This window comes from Rutidosis leptorrhynchoides, chromosome 1 (assembly GCF_046630445.1).
Source record: "Rutidosis leptorrhynchoides isolate AG116_Rl617_1_P2 chromosome 1, CSIRO_AGI_Rlap_v1, whole genome shotgun sequence".
NCBI classification, from domain to species: domain Eukaryota; kingdom Viridiplantae; phylum Streptophyta; class Magnoliopsida; order Asterales; family Asteraceae; genus Rutidosis; species Rutidosis leptorrhynchoides.
Genome location: NC_092333.1, coordinates 408,721,956 through 408,741,198, shown reverse-complemented (window position 1 = coordinate 408,741,198; position 19,243 = coordinate 408,721,956). Strand labels below are relative to the sequence as shown.

At 30.4% G+C, this 19,243-nt stretch overlaps 1 non-coding gene across 1 annotated transcript; it reads left to right on the top strand.

The window, feature by feature from the left end:
* Nucleotides 1-12,529: 12,529 nt before the first annotated feature.
* On the top strand, nt 12,530-12,637 carry LOC139887287 (small nucleolar RNA R71). The gene has a single exon (XR_011773125.1). It is a non-coding gene; the product is annotated as a small nucleolar RNA R71 (small nucleolar RNA).
* The last annotated feature ends 6,606 nt before the right edge of the window (nt 12,638-19,243 follow it).

Sequence of the window (19,243 nt, the reverse complement as noted above, 5' to 3'; positions counted from 1 at the left end):
AGCACGAAAACTTGTGCTAACCAAGAAGACTAAGCATGAAAAATCGTGCTGACCAAGAACACCAAGCACGAAAAATCGTGCTGACCAAGAACACCAAGCACGAAAACTCGTGCTGACCAAGAACACCAAGCACGAAAACTGGTGCTCACCCTTCAAGAGTGGAGTACTTACTAAAATCACATTTGACCTGTTTCAAAAATTAACAAACGACATTTGCAACATATTATGACATCAAATACATTCATAGATGTTAAACAAACCAATTACGGCATCAAGTGGCAAACTTGACCCATTTAACAAAAGGGTGTTATCATTCGACCAACTCCATTTACATCACGATACTTTTTAATTTACAAACCCTTAGACAAACTCATATATGACATACACTAATATGTGTACCCAAAATATTCCAACCGACATTAATGGCGTCTGAACGAGCGGTACAAAAGGAGTGATTAATAGTAAGACTTGACAATCTACTTACCAAGTCAAAGCTCCCGCTAATCTTTGCTCGGTTCTTTGCCCTCCCTATGCCTTCGTGTACCTACATAACATAATCACATAACGTAAGCTTACGCTTAATGAGTGTATGGAATATAAAAACATTACATGTAATATCATATGTCATATCACTTACATAGAGAATCATCAATTCTAAACTAGTTTGGATCCAAATCATAATCGTACAATTACATGAGGTAATTGCATCATTTTCTCGTACAAGTGTCAAGTCACACTTGACACTTGCATCATTAAACCATTCCTCGTACAAATGATAAGCCAACTTATCATTTGCATCATTTCTTGTGCTCTATGCATTGCCTCCTCATTCAATCATAAGAATATATATATATATATATATATATATATATATATATATATATATATAAATCAATCTAGTGTGATCACTAGCACCCTCTTGCACGTATACAATCCGAAATACTAGTAATCACATCATCATCCACCCAATTTACCACATACAACTCACCTTGATCTTTGTTGGTGCCCACTAGCCTTTCTTACATTCTTCCTATATTAGCACCTATACAATTACTTAACTTTATTAACTAATTTACCATTCACTCATTTTCTAACTAATTATATACTTTAACACATTACATTTAAATCATTGGTACCAAATTCATCTATTTCAAGATTATATTATGCCAAACCCATAACACTTATTCATTTAAGCATTTCATCAAACAATTGATGTACACAATTATAATTTCATTCATTTCATGATTCATATAATCCCTCATTTACTCTTTTTCCATGTTTAACTAGTTCTCTTAATTTTTCATAAGAAATAACACTAAAGAACTAGTTTTAACATAAAACCAATTCACTACTTATCAAATTTCATTAACATAAAGTCATTTTAATTCCAAGAACCCATTTGCACACCATCTAGCTCTTAAACTCGATTTTAAGCATATACATACTTATTTAAAGCTCAAATTCATGAAAGACTCATTGAAGATTCATAACCATAACAATTTCAAGTATTTGCTTTACATACAACAACCCTAGGTTGAACTCAACAAGAAAGACAAGGGATTATTAGTTACTTAGTTTCTTTAAACTTCAATTAATCCTGGATACTTGATTTCAAGCTTCAATCGACCTTTACCTTAGCAATTTTTGAAACCCTAATTTAGGAGTAGAGTATGTGGCTTTGTGTGTGAGAGGATGAAATGAAATGTCTGGAGTTTTCAAGTAACTAGTTCCTCTCATTTAACCTCTTTTATTAAGTCAAATTTAACATCTTAGCAACTTTAGCCCCTCTCCATAACCATGCTACTTAGGTAGTCCTAATTGATTAACTTAACTTCTATTACTTTACACAAGAGGTCATAATTTCATTTAACATTGAATAATATCTTATCTAAATACATTTAAAAAACAATTAAAATTACCTTAACTTTTGGAGTGTCACACATGCTGCTCCGGAAGAACCCCGACCCAATTCAAGGGCATAAGCAATAACCCCCCCCCCCCCCCCCCAAACTGCCTTCACGTGTGCAGTCCCTGAAGCTAGAGGACGTTAACAAAGTTGAGATTTAGGCATTTTTAGGATATCATTTCTTCATAAAAGTTGTTTTAATTCCATCACCTAACACACTTGAACTAAAATCAAGACCTGAAAGTTTGAGAAACGATCCAATTGAATTGTTGACCAAAATCTCATTGAAGCGCCCCGTTCATATCGATTATAAACGATTCACAATAGTTGATTTCATTGCGAGGTATTTGACCTCTATATGATAAGTTTTACAAACATTGCATTCGTTTTTAAAAGACAAACTTTCATTACATCGAAAGTTGACGGCATGCATACCATTTCATAATATATCCAAATTATAAATGACTTAATAATATTCTTGTTGAACTCAACGACTCGAATGCAACGTCTTTTGAAATATGCCATGAATGACTCTAAGTAATATATTTAAAATGAGCAAATGCACAGCGGAAGATTTCTTTCAAACCTGAGAATAAACATGCTTAAAAGTGTCAACTAAAAGGTTGGTGAGTTCATTAGTTTATCATCAATATTCATTTCCATCATTTTTATAGACCACAAGATTTTCATTTCCTATTCTCATAAATATACATCTCATACATAGAGATAAAAATCATTCATATGGTGAACACCTGGTAACCGACCTTAACAAGATGCATATAGAATATCCTCATCATTCCGGACTCCCTTCGGACATGATAAAATCGAAGTACTAAAGCAGTTCAAATTCTCTTACTGGGGCTTGTTAGTGCCCATAGATCTATCTTTAAGATTCGCGTCAATTAGGGGCCAGTTCCCTAATTCTTAGGCTACAAAGCTAAAAAGGGGAATATTCGATTCGATAATCCAACCATAGAATGTAGTTTCAATTACTTGTGTCTATTTCGTAAAATATTTATAAAAGCAGCGCATGTATTCTCAGTCCCAAAAATATATATTGCAAAAGCATTTAAAAAGGGAGCAAATGAAACTCACGATACGATATTTTGTAGTAAAAATATGCATACGACGGAACTGAACAATTGCAGGGTTGGCCTCGGATTCCCGAACCTATATCAATTATATATATATCAACACATATAATTAACATGTAATAATAATCAAACGAGTTTATATATATTACTTATTTAATTTAGTAATATATTTGTTGTTTCAAAGGTTATATATATTTATTTCGTATAATAATATTTATACATATAGTTATACTAATACATATATATCTATATAGTTAGTATCCTAAATTTGTTATACGTAAATATTTATGTAAATAATGTTATTATGTTTGATATATGGTTGTATGAAATATTAATATATTTATAGTATATGTAATAAGTATATTTTATGTATAAAATCTTTATTTGTTGTAATATAATAATAATAATAATAATAATAATAATAATAATAATAATAATAATAATAATAATAATAATAATAATAATAATAATAATAATAATAATAATAATAATAATAATAATAATAATGAAAATTTTAATCATGATGATACTTTAACTAAATATAATAATAAAAGTGATAATACTAATAAGAATGATAATAATAATAATAATAATAATAATAATAATAATAATAATAATAATAATAATAATAATAATGAAAATTTTAATCATGATGATACTTTAACTAAATATAATAATAAAAGTGATAATACTAATAAGAATGATAATAATAATGATACTAGAAATGATAATTTTAATAATAATTATAATGTATACTACTAATAATATTCTTAATGATAATACTAATACTAATGTTAATAATAATAATACTAATAATCTTAAAATTATGTTAATACTAATAATAATAATAACAATACTTATAATACTTATGATAATAATAATATTTTATTTAGATCATGGCTTATATATATATATATATATATATATATATATATATATATATATATATATATATACTTATTTTCACATCTATATATAATCAAAATCCTTACAATATTTTATCATAACACTAATAATAATAATACTTAACAATTATAATTATATTATATTAATAATAACAAAATAATAAGGTAATAATAATGGTTAATAATAATAATAAAAGTAATAATAGAATACAAATACAACCTTTGAAGACAAGTCTTAAAAAAATAAACATTTTAGCCCGGGTTCGAACCCATGACCTCTCGTGTAGCAGTCACACGCTCAACCACTGCTCCACTGGTTACTTTCTTGTTACAACCCGTACATTTAATTAGTTAATGTATATGACACTTTTTGTTTTCCTCTTTCTAAACCCATTTAACATAACCCATCTTAATCATCATCATGCTTCATCAATCTATTCGTTATCATAACTTAATCATCTAATCGTGAATCAACATCATCATTCATAAATCGTTGGTCACCATCATTCTTATCATCATAAAATCATCACATCAAATCATAAACCTAAACTCCTAATCATAAAATCATAACTATTATCATTATCGAATATGTTTTATCATTCGTTCATCATCAATCTTATATCATTACGATCACTACCATGTTATCTTCTCAGCTCCCCATTTTATGTAATCGTACTGTAGTAAATAAACCGATTGACTAGCAAGAAAAATGGTACACGGTTCATGTTATGATTTTTGCAATTCGAATTAGTCCACAGGCATCTAGTCCTCTTCATTACCCCTTCTCGGCCCAAACAAAATATAAGCCCAACAATTATTTATTTTGCAACCCGTTATAGTAATTAAATAAGCCTGATAATACTTAAATCAGTCCAATACTCCGATTGAATTCAAATATATTTGCAATTGGGTGTCGGTTGAACAAAAGAATGGATGAAAAGAAAGAATACAAGCGGTTTAACTCTTTCCTCGTTATTATATATCTTCCCTACTTTATTTGCTGAGTAACAACCAATTCCAAGAACCACTTTGCCTGCCACTTTCTCAACCAAAAGAATAAACAATTCAAAAGTGGCTTTTACATTCATTAAATCGAAATAGAAAGGAAGAAGAAAGAAAAATACTGTAGTAGGTATCGAATGAAACACTTGCACAGTGATCGTTGATTGTTTTGAGTTTGTTGGGGAAAAAAATGGAAAACATAGTAGCTGTTGTAGCAGCTTATGTTAGTCGTTGGCTGAAACAGAAACAAGGTTGCAGCAATTTTCGAACACTAATGGGTTTGTAGGTTTTAGGGGTGTATTCGATGGTGGTTATTGGGTTTGATCCTAGTTCGAGACAGAAACAAAGTAGTAGCAATTACACGTCATCATCATGATTGCTCATGTGGTGTTATATCATTCGATTAGAAGAACAATCATAAAAGTTAAAGGTGGGTTTCCATGGTGGTTTAAACAATCACATAAACAGTAACGAGTAGCAGTGGTTTAGGTTTTGATAAAAATAGCAAACGGGTGTAATAATAAGAACGGGTACATAGTAATCGACTTTCGATGGGTTTATGGTTGTTCCTGTCCTAACAGCCGGCCAAATAGAAATATGCAGTAGCACCATGGTGATGGATTTTTCATGGGTTAAGGTGGTGGTTGACGAAGAAAAGAACAAGAAACAATTAACCTTGGGTTTCGGTTTGGTGGTTGCCTGAAATGATTGAACGTTACAAGGTGGTGGATGGTGGTTTCATGGTGATTGATTAGAAGAGTAGACAAGGTGTTGTAGAGTGGTGGGTTAGTGTCTGATGGAGTTGTTGATGTGCGTAGAGGTGTATACGAAATAGTTATATTTTTACTACGAAATACTATAAAATACGATACAATTTTACACAAGTTATTTATTTATTTATAGAGTGGATATACCTAAACTTTGCTACAACACTTATAGGCAGTGTACCTAATCATACAGTAGTGTAGTTTTTAGCAAGTCCGGATCGTTCCATATGGAGCTAGCCAAGTTTAACGCTATATTTTTAAAACTATATTTATATATATATATATATATATATATATATATATATATATATATATATATATATATATATATATATATATATATATATAAGTAGTATTATTATTATAAAAGGGGGTTTTTACCGTTTAATGACCGGTTTGTCGATTTTAAAACTTTAGTCGCAGTTAAAACCTAATGTAAAATATTAAAAATAAATATAACTTATATTAAAGCGTAAAGTAAATGACAATAATTAAAGTGCGATAAATAAAATTGCGATAATTAAAAAGTACGATAATTAAAAGTGCAATAAATAAAATGACAGTAAATAAAAGTGCGATGAAATATGAAATAAAGAAATTATGCTTATTTAAACTTTCGTAATCATGATGTTTGACGTGTTGATTTTAATTTATTACCATGGGTTAATTGTCCTTTATCCTGGTTTATTTGATACCTATCTGATTTTTGTCCATGATAGTCCATCGGTCATAATTATAAAATGCTCGTCAAATTAATTAAATGATCGTAAAAGATGTCGTATAAACGTCACTAAATAGAACATACATAATCATTATAATAATTATTAGATTAACTAATTTAAAGATAGGTTCGACAGGTTCCAATGAGTTGTCATTCGATTAGACAATACCCCCTATCTATTAATAGTCAATAGTCCAATGTCCACAAGTGTCGGTCTTTTGTCCAAACCTTAATTATGGTACAAAATCTAATAACCCCGTATTAATATTTAGTCTAACATCACGATTACTTTGGCTCAAATAAGCATAATAATAACTTAGTTACGAGACATTAATTTTAAAAGGAAGAACATAGCTTACAGTAGTGATTAATCGCGTAGCGTTACACGGATAGAGTTCCGACTTTAAAACCCGTAAAACATTCTTAAAATAACTTTATTATTATTAACTTAAAATTAAAATTATATTATAAATATATATATATTTACGTTACATATGAAGGAAAAGAAAAAGGTGTGTTACTCGTCGAAAAATGCTGAATTTATAGGACCTGGCCAGGAATCTGGTTTCATGCGATCGCATGAAAAATGGTCTTCCTGGCCATGCGATCGCATGGCCAGCTGGATCAGGCCACCTACTTTTGTTTTCTTGTTTTGTCGACGTTTTATTATATAATATAATATATATATATATATATATAATTTTAAGAATTATTTATATATTATATTATATTTATGTGCATAGTTGACTTGTAATTTTAGCTCCGTTGCGTCGCGCGTTGAAAGTTGGTTCATGTCCCGGTTCCGGATTTTCGAGCGTCCTTGCGTACTATTTAATATCTTGTACTTTGCATTTTGCGGCTTGTACTCTTATCATTTTTGGACGTTTCTCATCAATAAATTGAATCACTTGAATTATATCTTGTACATTTGAGCTTTTTGGTCATTTGCGTCTTCAAATCGCCGTTTTCTTCTTTTGTCTTCGCACTTATTTATTTAAAAGAATATTACATAAAAATAGAACAATTGCAACTAAAAGCTTTACATATTGGAAGGATATTGTGCCTAAATATATGTTCATTTGGAGCACTATCAAATATTCCCACACTTGAGCGTTGCTTGTCCTCAAGCAATACAGAACTTAAAATAAAATCACACTTCACTCGAATCACTTTTTTTTCTCACACTTTATACATCAGTGATTTTGATACGGCGGTATAAACAATGATAGTAACGATGTGGTTTACAGTCCCACATGACTATGAAAATTTAGATCCTTTAAGGAAATTGGATCTTTATGAAAACATTTGATCTTTTGAAAATTCAATCTTGATTTTACCCTAGATAAGTTTTCCGGAATAACCCTTCACCGGTGTTTTCAAAATTTTGTGGGTTTTGTGGGTTTCAGATTTTAAAATTTTAGCTCAAAACTTGCGGTTTTGTGTCACCCACTTGCTAACCTTGTATTAGGAAAGCACACGTCCAGTATACTTGCTCCGTATATTACCTTTCGGTAAAATACCGTCCGGTTGTAAAGGAAAGCGTTGAACAAGCAACTGTTAAGGCAATATCTAATGACATGCAGATGTTCATGGTCTAAAACGTGTCTGATGCAATTACTATCCTTTGTAGGAGCAATAGTAAAGATCACCTTATAATTTTTCGGTCTGGCACAAGGTCTTGTCTTCGACCATGCTATGCAACCACCGTTCTTACGGTTGACACCCGATTTGGTTCAGGTGACCTAATGAATTCCAGGTGAATTCCTAGGATTTTACGTTCAATGGTAATGAATGCATTGAAAACAGGTTTTCAGAAAACAAATCGGTTTTAATTTGATCAAAATATTTTCTCGTTCAAGCTCGAGTTTAGATATCATCGAATTCCATGAGTTTGTAATTCTCAATGGTAATGACTGCATTTAAATTTTTTTTTTTTTTTAAAAACGAATTTTTTTTTTACAAATTTTTTTTTTTTTAAAAAAACGAATTTTTTTTCTTAAAAAAAAACGTTTTTTTTTACAACTTTTTTTTTTTTAAAAAAAAACGATTTTTTTTTACAAATTAATAATTTTTTTATAATTATTATTTTTTTTCAAAACTTTTTTTTTTAATTCATTTACTATTCATGAATAGTAAATGAAAAGAAATTAATTAATTTACTATTCACATGAAAGCGACATGATAGAAATTATTAATTACAAGTTACATAATATACCCCTGAAGTATTTAATAAATACGACTTTTTAAAACTTTACGTATCAAATTTTGATTCTAAAATATTATTATATTATTATATTTTATTTCAATATTATTATATTATTATATTTTATTTCAATATTATTATAATTAAAAATATAGCGTTTTAGCGCTCCCCGGCAGCGGCGCCAAAAACTTGATGTGTGCAGCGGGGTGTACGAAATAGTATTAATTTTTACTACAAAATGCGACGAAATATTACACAAGTTTTATTTATTTATTTATCGAGTGGATATACCTAAACCTTGCTACAACACTTATAGGCAGTGTACCTAATCGTAGAGTAGTGTAGTTTTTAGTAAGTCCGGTTCGTTCCACAGGAAGCTGGTGAAGTTAACGCTATATTATTAAGTTTATTTGTAAAAATATATATATAAATAAGTAGTAGTATTATTATAAAATGGGGGTTTTACCGTTTAATGACCGGTTTGTCGATTTTAAGCGTAAAAATAAATGACAAAAATTAAAGTGCGTAAAATAAATTGCGATAAATAAAATGACAGAAAATAAAATGACAGAAAATAAAAGTGCGATGAAAAATACAATAAAACAATTATGCTTATTTAAACTTCCGTAACCATGATGTTTGACTTTTTGATTTTAATTAATTGTCCAATGGGTTAATTGTCCTTTGTCCTGGATTATTTGAAACCTATGTGGTTTTTGTCCAAAATAGTTCACCGGTCATAATTATAAAATGCTCGGCAAATTATCCTTATTCCCGAAGTCAAATAATCCAACTAATTAGGGATCCGAACTGTAACAAGGTCTTAATACTTTGTTTAATGATTACACCAGGTTAACGACTGCGTGTAATCCAAGGTTTTAATTCTTTGTTAACAATTACACCAAGTGTCCTTAAATGTAATCCACCCCTGTTTTATTGGTCCATGAATATTAATTTATCCACTTGGCCGTAGTGAATAATAAATTACCCAACCCAAATAATTAATTAAATGATTGTAAAGGATGTCGTATAAACGTCACTAAATAGGACATCCATAACCATTTTATTATTATTTAGATTAATTAATTTGAGGATAAGTTCGACAGGCTCCCATGAGTTGTCGCTCAATTTTAGACAATACCCCCATCTATTAATTGTCCATGGTCCAAAGTCCACAGGTGTCGGTCTTTTGTCCATACCCTAATTATGGTAAAAAAATCCAATTACCCCATCTTAATATTTAGCCTAACATCACGATTACTTCAATTTAAATAAGCATAATAATGACTTAGCTACTAGACATTAATTTAAAAAGGAAGAACATAGCTTACAGTGGTGATTAATCGCGTAGCGTTACACGGACAGAGTTCCTACTTTAAAACCCGTAAAACATTTCTTACAATAACCCAATTATTATTAATCTTAAATTAAACTTAATATTATAAATATAAATATAAATTACATAAGAAAGAAAGAAGATTGGAAAAAGGTGTATCTAAATCATCGATTTAGATGGCCTTTTATAGGCAAATGATAAATTGAAATTTTCACTTATGACCCCTGAACTATGCTCAATTAACAACTTTTTATTATTTAATATTATTCTTATTATGAATTATTTAAATATTATATTATATTCTTGTGCATAGTTGACTTGTACTTTCAGCTCCGTTGCGTCGAGCGTTGAAAGTTGGTTCATGCCTCGGTTCCGGATTTTCGAACGCTCTTTCGTACTATTTTATATCGTGTACTTTGTGTTTTGCGTCTTGTACTCTTGTCATTTTTAGACGTTTCTCATCAATAAATTGAACCACTTTAATTGTATCTTGTACTTTTTAGCTTTTCGGACCTTTGTGTCTTCAATTCGTCGAATCTGCCTTTTGTCTTCGCACTTATTTAATATAAACGAATATTACTTGAAAATAGAACAATTGCAACTAAAATCTTGTCTTTCTTGAGGGATAATGCTATGAAATATATGTTCCTTTTTAGCCTTATCACTGTGGTGTCGAAATTGTGATTAACTTCATTGTCAATTTCTCTTGGACCATAATCAACTTGCATATCTGTGACTTTTGCTTTAAGTCATTGGTCAGATTATTGTGTAATATCTACAAATTTAACTAGTTTTGCCTTTTCTTTAGGCGATAGATTGGATACTAACCGGTTACATAACTTAAAGTTCCCCATGGTTCTAGCATCGCGAATCCGTTTAGTAAGTTTCTTCATTGAACTGTTAATAACGGAATCATTTAATTTTGTATCAATAACGGGGTTCTTTGTTATCAAGTCATCATTAGGTGTTACTTCATTTTCCCCACACTTAGATTTTTTATTATTGTTAAGCACTACCGTTGGAGTTGGTAAAACAATATGGTTTTTACCAATCATTTTTGTTGGTTCAACATTTTTGGTTGGTGGAGATCTAAACTTTCGACTCACAAAGGTGATCGATTTTTCATCATCACTAAGTGTCATTCTACCCTCTCTTACATCAAATAACATCCCGGTGGACGCTAAGAATGGTCGACCTAAAATTAGAGGAATGTTTGGGTCCTCTTATATGTCAATGATAATAAATTCGACTAGAAAGGTTAAATTTCCCACTTGAATGGGTAGGTTGTCAGCAATTCCAACTGGGTGCCTAATGGTTTGATCAAAGAGTCGGACACTCATCTCTGTTGGACTTAACTCACCTACTCCTAATCTCTTATATAATGAAAGAGGCATAACACTCACACTCGCACCTAAATCTGCTAGTGCATCATACATTACACAATCACTAAGTAGACAAGGAACAATAAATTCACCCGGATCACTCAACCTTGGTGGAGGTTTTGGTGGAACTGTCTTCACCAGATTTATTTTTACGGTTTTTGTTTCTTGCACTTTCTTATTCTTCTTCTTCTTTCCATAGGTATCACAAACTGTATTACCTATTACTTGCTCATACTCAACTCCTTTTCTTGGAAACGGGATGGGTGGTCTGTATGGTGCTACCACTGGCTTTACATACTCGGGTGGTGGTGGTGGTGTTGTAACTTCTTCATTGTTAATCACATCTAAAACCTTCCCATCTTCTTGTGCTGGTTTTTCAGAATTCGTTGAAACCATATTAACATTCTCATTCTGAGGATTTACTTCAGTATTACTCGGTAGCTTTCCTTGTTCCCTCTCACTCATCATGCTAGCAAGAGTACCTACGTGTTTTTCTAGATTCAAAATGGAAGTTTGTTGAGTTCTTAGTGACTGATCAAACCTCTCATTTATTTGGGTTTGAGATGTTATAAATTGTGTTTGAGATTCCATTAGCTTTGCCATCATTTCTTCCATATTTGGCTTTTTCTCTTCGGTTTGTTGTGATGGTTTATACAAGCTATGTCTTTGTTGATTGAAAGTGTTGTTTTGAGTTGGTTGGTTATTCAGACCTTGTTGGTTGTACGAGTTATTGTTTGGCCCATTTGGATTGTAAAGAATGTTTTGATTTCGATTGAAGTTTGGCCTTGGAGGTTGTTAATTATTTTGATAATTATTTCTCAGCCTTTGATTCATGTAGGAAACATTCTCACGTTGTTCCATGGTTTGCTCGATGTGACAATCTTTCGTTAAGTGTGGTCCACCGCATTGCTCACAAATGATTCATATTGCGCGAATATCTTTATTCATTTTTTCCATTCGTCTCTCAAAAGCATCTATTTTTACGGAAATGGAATCAAAGTCATGGCTAGAATCGGCTCTAGCCACTTTAGATGAATGAAAGATATCTTTTTCTTGGTGCCACTCATGTGAGTGGGAGGCAGTGTTATCAATAATTTTGTAAGCTTCAGTTGCGGTTTTCTTCATAATGGAACCACCAGCTGTTATGTCGATGTCTTTTCGTGTAGCAACGTCGACACCTTGGTAGAATATTTGTACTATTTGATAAGTGTCTAAACCATGTTGCGGACATCCTCTCAACAACTTTCCAAATCTTGTCCACGCCTCATATAATGTTTCATTTGGCTTTTGCGAGAAACGTAACAATTTCTCCTTGAAGTCTCACGGCTTTAGATGCCGGAAAGAATTGTTTAAGAAAATTTTCAACTAAAACATCCCATGTATCAATCGCCCCTTCAGGTAACGATTCTAACCAATCTTTGGCTTCTCCCTTTAAAGTCCAAGGAAATAACATGAGATATATCTGTTCATCCTCAACTTCTCTTATCTTGAATAGAGTACAGATCCTATTAAAGGTTCGAAGATGTTCGTTTGGATCTTCTTTTGGCGTACCACTATATTGGCATTGATTAGTTACCATGTGTAGGATTTATCCTTTGATTTCATAATATGGCGCATTAACATCTGGCTTAATAATGGCGTGACCTTGGCCCGTGCGTGTGGCTCTCATTCGGTCTTCCATACTTAGAGGTTCAGTTACTTCCATAATTGAAATTGTTGAATACGAATCACTAGAGGATTCTGATTTAACGGTTTGTGGTTCAGGAGGAATGATTAGTGGTTCTGGATCTTGGAATTGTCCTTGAATATCCTCCGGGTTCTCGATAGTGAAATCGGGTTCAAAAAATGGATTATCGGAAATTTGAATTGGAGTACTTGGTCGAATAGATGACGATTCTAAAGAAAAATAAACGGCGACAATATTGGCTAGATATCTTGATCGAGTTACAGGTGGTGAACGTATGAAAGGTGGTGAACGTTTTGCTCGGTGCATTCACTGAATATCCTATTAGTTATAAATATAAAAATTATATAAGTTATCAAATTAATAGACTTTTCTGATTTTGCCCATGTTTCGAATAGCCAATAGATGCAGCAGGTAGTCATGACCCTTTAAATCGGAAGCCCACAACTCGCCACTAACAAATCCAACTATTACTACGAAACAGAAAATTTGGATGTCTATCAATTTAACCGCTTAAAATAATTTTTTGTTTTGAAATTTAAAGAAATTTTAGAGAAGAAATAGAAAATTCTATGTCCTAAAAACTAGAGCGTCGAGAAATAAGAAAGAAAAAGAGTGCGTCGAAAAACGTCGAAAAATAAAAGGTCGAAAAATAAGCGTCGAAAAATAAGAAAATGCAGCGTCGAAACTTAAAAAGTCTAAAAACTAAAAATTAAAACTTACGTCTAAAGGTATTAAAGCTTAAAAGCAATTATATATCTAAAACGGCAATAACTTAAAAAGTACTAAAATCTTAAAATGGCGTCGCAAAATTCTAAAGCACCTAAATCTTAATCTAAAGAAAAAGCACTTAAGGGATTTTACGGCAAAGCCTAAAAATCTAGAAATATAAAATACTACGGAAAAAACAAATTTACGAACGAAAAATATACAATTACGCTTTAACTAATAAAAAAATACAAAATATAAAATAAGTTTAAAGTTATAAAAATACAATTTTATAAAAATATTATTTTTATATTATTTATTTTATAAAAGTATCAATTTATAATTAATAACACTAATTTAAACTAAATATTACAAATTAAATATTAAAACTAGAATTAAAAATTAATTAAATAAGTAAAACCCTAATTAATAATTAATTAATAATAATTATTAATAAAACCAAACCCTAATCCGTACGGCTAAGGTATTCAGAGCTGTCTTTTCATCTCATGTGACGGCATGAGGTTTCTTTGGTCTGACCATGTGACCGCATGGACTCGAATACCAGGCCGAAGGTTTTGGGCTGCAACAGTGATCGGCCCGTTTCAGTTTTAAATTTTTTACGTTTTACTTTTTTTTTAATTTTTGTAAAATATTTATATAAAACTTATAAATAAGAAAAATTTACTTATTAGTTTTTATAACTTTTCACAATAAAAAGAAATATAAACTTTTTAAATTTAACTAAACTTAAAAATATAGATATATATTTTTCTTTTTCTTTTATATTTTTGATTAAATTATATAAAACGTATTTTTATAAAAATGAATTAAAGCTTAATAAAAATCTTTTTTTTAGTAGCGTCTCGCTTCGGCGTTCCCCGGCAGCGGCGCCAAAAATACTTGATGTGCGTAGAGGTGTATACGAAATAGTTATATTTTTACTACGAAATACTATTAAATATGATACAATTTTACACAAGTTAATTATTTATTTATAGAGTAGTTATACCTAAACCTTGCTACAACACTTATAGGCAGTGTACCTAATTGTACAGTAGTGTAGTTTTTAGTAAGTCCGGTTCATTCCACATGGAGCTAGCCAAGTTTAACGCTATATTTTTAAAACTATATATATATATATATATATATATATATATATATATATATATATATATATATATATATATATATATATATATATATAAGTAGTATTATTATTATAAAAGGGGGTTTTTACCGTTTAATGACCGGTTTGTCGATTTTAAAACTTTAGTCGCAGTTAAAACCTAATGTAAAATATTAAAAATAAATATAACTTAATTTAAAGCGTAAAGTAAATGACAATAATTAAAGTGCGATAAATAAAATTGCGATGATTAAAAAGTAAGATAATTAAAAGTGCAATAAATAAAATGACAGTAAATAAAAGTGCGATGAAATATGAAATAAAGAAATTATGCTTATTTAAACTTCTGTAATCATGATGTTTGACGTGTTAATTTTAATTTATTACCATGGGTTAATTGTCCTTTGTCTTGGTTTATTTGATACCTATCTGATTTTTGTCCATGATAGTCCATCGGTTATAATTATAAAATGCTCGTCAAATTAACCTTATTCCCGAAGTCAAATATTCCAACTAATTTGGGATTCGAACTGTAACAAGGTTTTAATACTTTGTTAATAATTACACCAGGTTATCGACTGCGCGTAATTCAAGGTTTTAATACTTTGTTAACAATTACACCAATTATCTTTGTATGTAATCCACCCCTGTTTTAATGAGATATGAATATTAATTTACCCACTTGATCAGAATGAATAATCAATTACCCAATCCGAATAATTAATAAAATGATCGTAAAAGATGTCGTATAAACATCACTAAATAGAACATACATAATCATTTTAATAATTATTAGATTAACTAATTTAAAGATAGGTTCGACAGGTTCCAATGAGTTGTCATTCGATTAGACAATACCCCCTATCTATTAATAGTCAATAGTTCAATGTCCACAAGTGTCAGTCTTTTGTCCAAACTTTAATTATGGTATAAAATCTAATAACTTCGTCTTAATATTTAGTCTAACATCATAATTACTTTGGCTCAAATAAGCATAATAATAACTTAGTTACGAGACATTAATTTAAAAAGGAAGAACATAGCTTACAGTGGTGATTAATCGCGTAGCGTTACACGGACAGAATTACGACTTTAAAACCCGTAAAACATTCTTAAAATAACTTTATTATTATTAACTTAAAATTAAAATTATATTATAAATATATATATATATATATATATATATATATATATATTTACGTTACATATGAAGGAAAAGAAAAAGGTGTGTTACTCGTCGAAAAATGCTGAATTTATAGGACTTGGCCAGGAATCTGGCTTCATGCGATCGCATGAATAATGGTCTTCCTGGCCATGCGATCGCATGGCCAGCTGGATCAGGCCACCTACTTTTGTTTTCTTGTTTTGTCGACGTTTTATTATATAATATAATATATATATATATATATATATATATATATATATATATATATATATATATATATATATATATATATATATATATATATAATTTTAAGAATTATTTATATATTATATTATATTTATGTGCATAGTTGACTTGTAATTTTAGCTCCGTTGCGTCGCGCGTTGAAAGTTGGTTCATGTCCCGGTTCCAGATTTTCGAGCGTCCTTGCGTACTATTTAATATCTTGTACTTTGCATTTTGCGGCTTGTACTCTTATCATTTTTGGACGTTTCTCATCAATAAATTGAATCACTTGAATTATATCTTGTACATTTGAGCTTTTTGGTCATTTGCGTCTTCAAATCGTCGTTTTCTTCTTTTGTCTTCGCACTTATTTATGTAAACGAATATTACATAAAAATAGAACAATTGCAACTAAAAGCTTTACATATTGGAAGGATATTGTGCCTAAATATATGTTCATTTGGAGCACTATCAGTTGTGGCGTTCGAGAACAAAATATAAATCAGATGCGTACCTTAGTATCAACATGGTTGGTGTGCTACTTAAGAAGAAAAGGGGTGTTCATGGAAACAAATATGATGCTGGTGATCATTGATGGTTGTGGTGGTGGGTGATAGTTGAGGATAGTTCCCGGTGAAATGCGGTGAAGCTAGTATGGTGATGATATGATGGAGAAGAAGAAATAGAAAGGAAAAATGATTATGATCCCTAACTACATGTGGGTATATGTATATATAATATTAAATGATATTAAATTAGAATCTAAAACATATCAAATATGTGGATGTGGTGGTGGGGAATGGAATAGAATTTAAACAGAAATCAAGCATGCATATTTTACTCCGTGATTAACAATAGTATTATAATAATTATAATCAATCAAGTGGTTGATTAAACATGTAACAGAATCCATTTAGCAGTCTTCATCTTGTCCACATCCTACCGACAGTTTTATTAGGATATTATTTCGTACCCGTTGATAATTTAGTGATGATTAAAAGTCTTCGAAAAATTCTTAAATTTTTACAATAATTAAATTTATTTATTTTATTTATTATGGTATAAAATTTGGTTATTAACTATTAGATAAAAATTACATCACTGTCCGCACTCAATTCCATGTAAAATATGAAAAGTGTTTAAATTTAACAATTAGCTCATAAATACATTTTTAATAAGTCTTAATTTATATAACTCATTTTCGAATCACCGTTTATTTTAAAATCACATAAATTTGGTTAAATGACCATTTGAATGATAAACAAGTGTTATTATTGTTTCCTAAATGAATTCAAAACCATCTATTTTTGAATTACATTATATTTACATAAATATATATTAACTAACAATTTCATTATTTATTTAAATCATCAAATCATATGATACTTTATTTAATATCTCTAATTATTATTTATATGCCTATATATATACATATTTATTTACAAATAATTGTTCGTGAATCGTCGGGAACAGTTGAAGGGTAATTGAATATATGAAACAGTTCAAAATTTTTGAGACTCAACATTACAGACTTTGCTTATCGTGTCGAAATCATATAAAGATTGAGTTTAAATTTGGTTGGAAATTTCCGGGTCGTCACAGTACCTACCCGTTAAAGAAATTTCGTCCTGAAATTTGATTGAGATGGTCATGGCTGACAATAAGTATATTTTCATAACGCATACGAGCTGAAAATTAGAGTTTTATCACCATTGAGTAATATAGATAAAACAATTCAATTTCGGAAAGAGTACGAGTTAAGCTATCACAAAGGACTGAAATGAGATACTAAAGATTTGTCTTATCCTCTGACGTAGGCAAAGCTGATTTCCGGAATTTCAGGGATTTAAAGATAATCTTCGAAATCTATATGAGATTTGATTCTTCAGTAGTTAAGAAAATTAGGATCTCTCTAATTAAATGCACAAATCTGCCTTGATTTCTTTATCAGATATTTCACTATAAATTAACTTCTTCCGTTCCATTATGTTTACCACTCCTATACCCAATTCCCAAATTCAAAAGATTGTGAAAACGCTTAATCGAGTTATGATCCTTGTCCTTATCCTTACTATCGCAACAATCATTCTCCTTTTTATTTCAGAGCTCCATGCTTTTGTTTTCTCTTCCCGACTTTAAGTCAAGCGAATAATGGTTCAGAATTCGTAGGTATGAAGTTTTGAATGAACATGACTATTGTTCTAGGAGAGAAAATGTAATAGCACGATCTTGATTGGTTAAATTATCAGCATTCAAGGGAACAGATAGGACTATCAGGAAGATATGTTCTCGATGTTTGGAGATTAGATAGAATATAAGAGTCGTGTAACATGGCACATGATGACGTTATGGTCTATGAATCATCACGCTTCATTAGAAACTCAGCATGTCTTACTGTAATATAATCACGTTGATCAAATGTCATTATATTATACTAACTCATGCTTCAGTTCCCAACACTACTTCAATAATATTCAATTTCAAATTCGAATTTAGAAACTAAACCAGTTTCATTTCTGATGTAACACTGATATTGCGAAGAGATAAATGGTTTCAGATAAGAATAGTTATGAAAATATCTTCAGAATTATCGAGGATATTTATAATGAAAGATACAATGATATCTTAGAATTTCTAATATCGATGGATGAGGATAAAGATTTGTCCGTAAAAGTGTAGAGTCAAGAGCAAGATATTCGTTAATAACTTCAGCATACACTGAGTCATTTGAATTCTTTGGAGGCAAGTTTAGTCTTTGTGATTTGTCTACAACCTCCTTCATTGTTTCGCATAATTCCTTTTTCGGTACCAACTTTTCTGAGTTTTGCCAACATACTATTCTTTATCATCAAACTTTCGATGGTTAAGGTCGTTTACGGTTGTCTACTGTTTCTGCTGCTTCATTCAGTTTTTTTTTTCTTCAAAATTCAGAGTATTGATTCGTAGACTGGGGCTTTTCAGAATTTCAGAATGGAAGATCATGATTCTAAGAGATAATGTTATATGTAGAAATGCT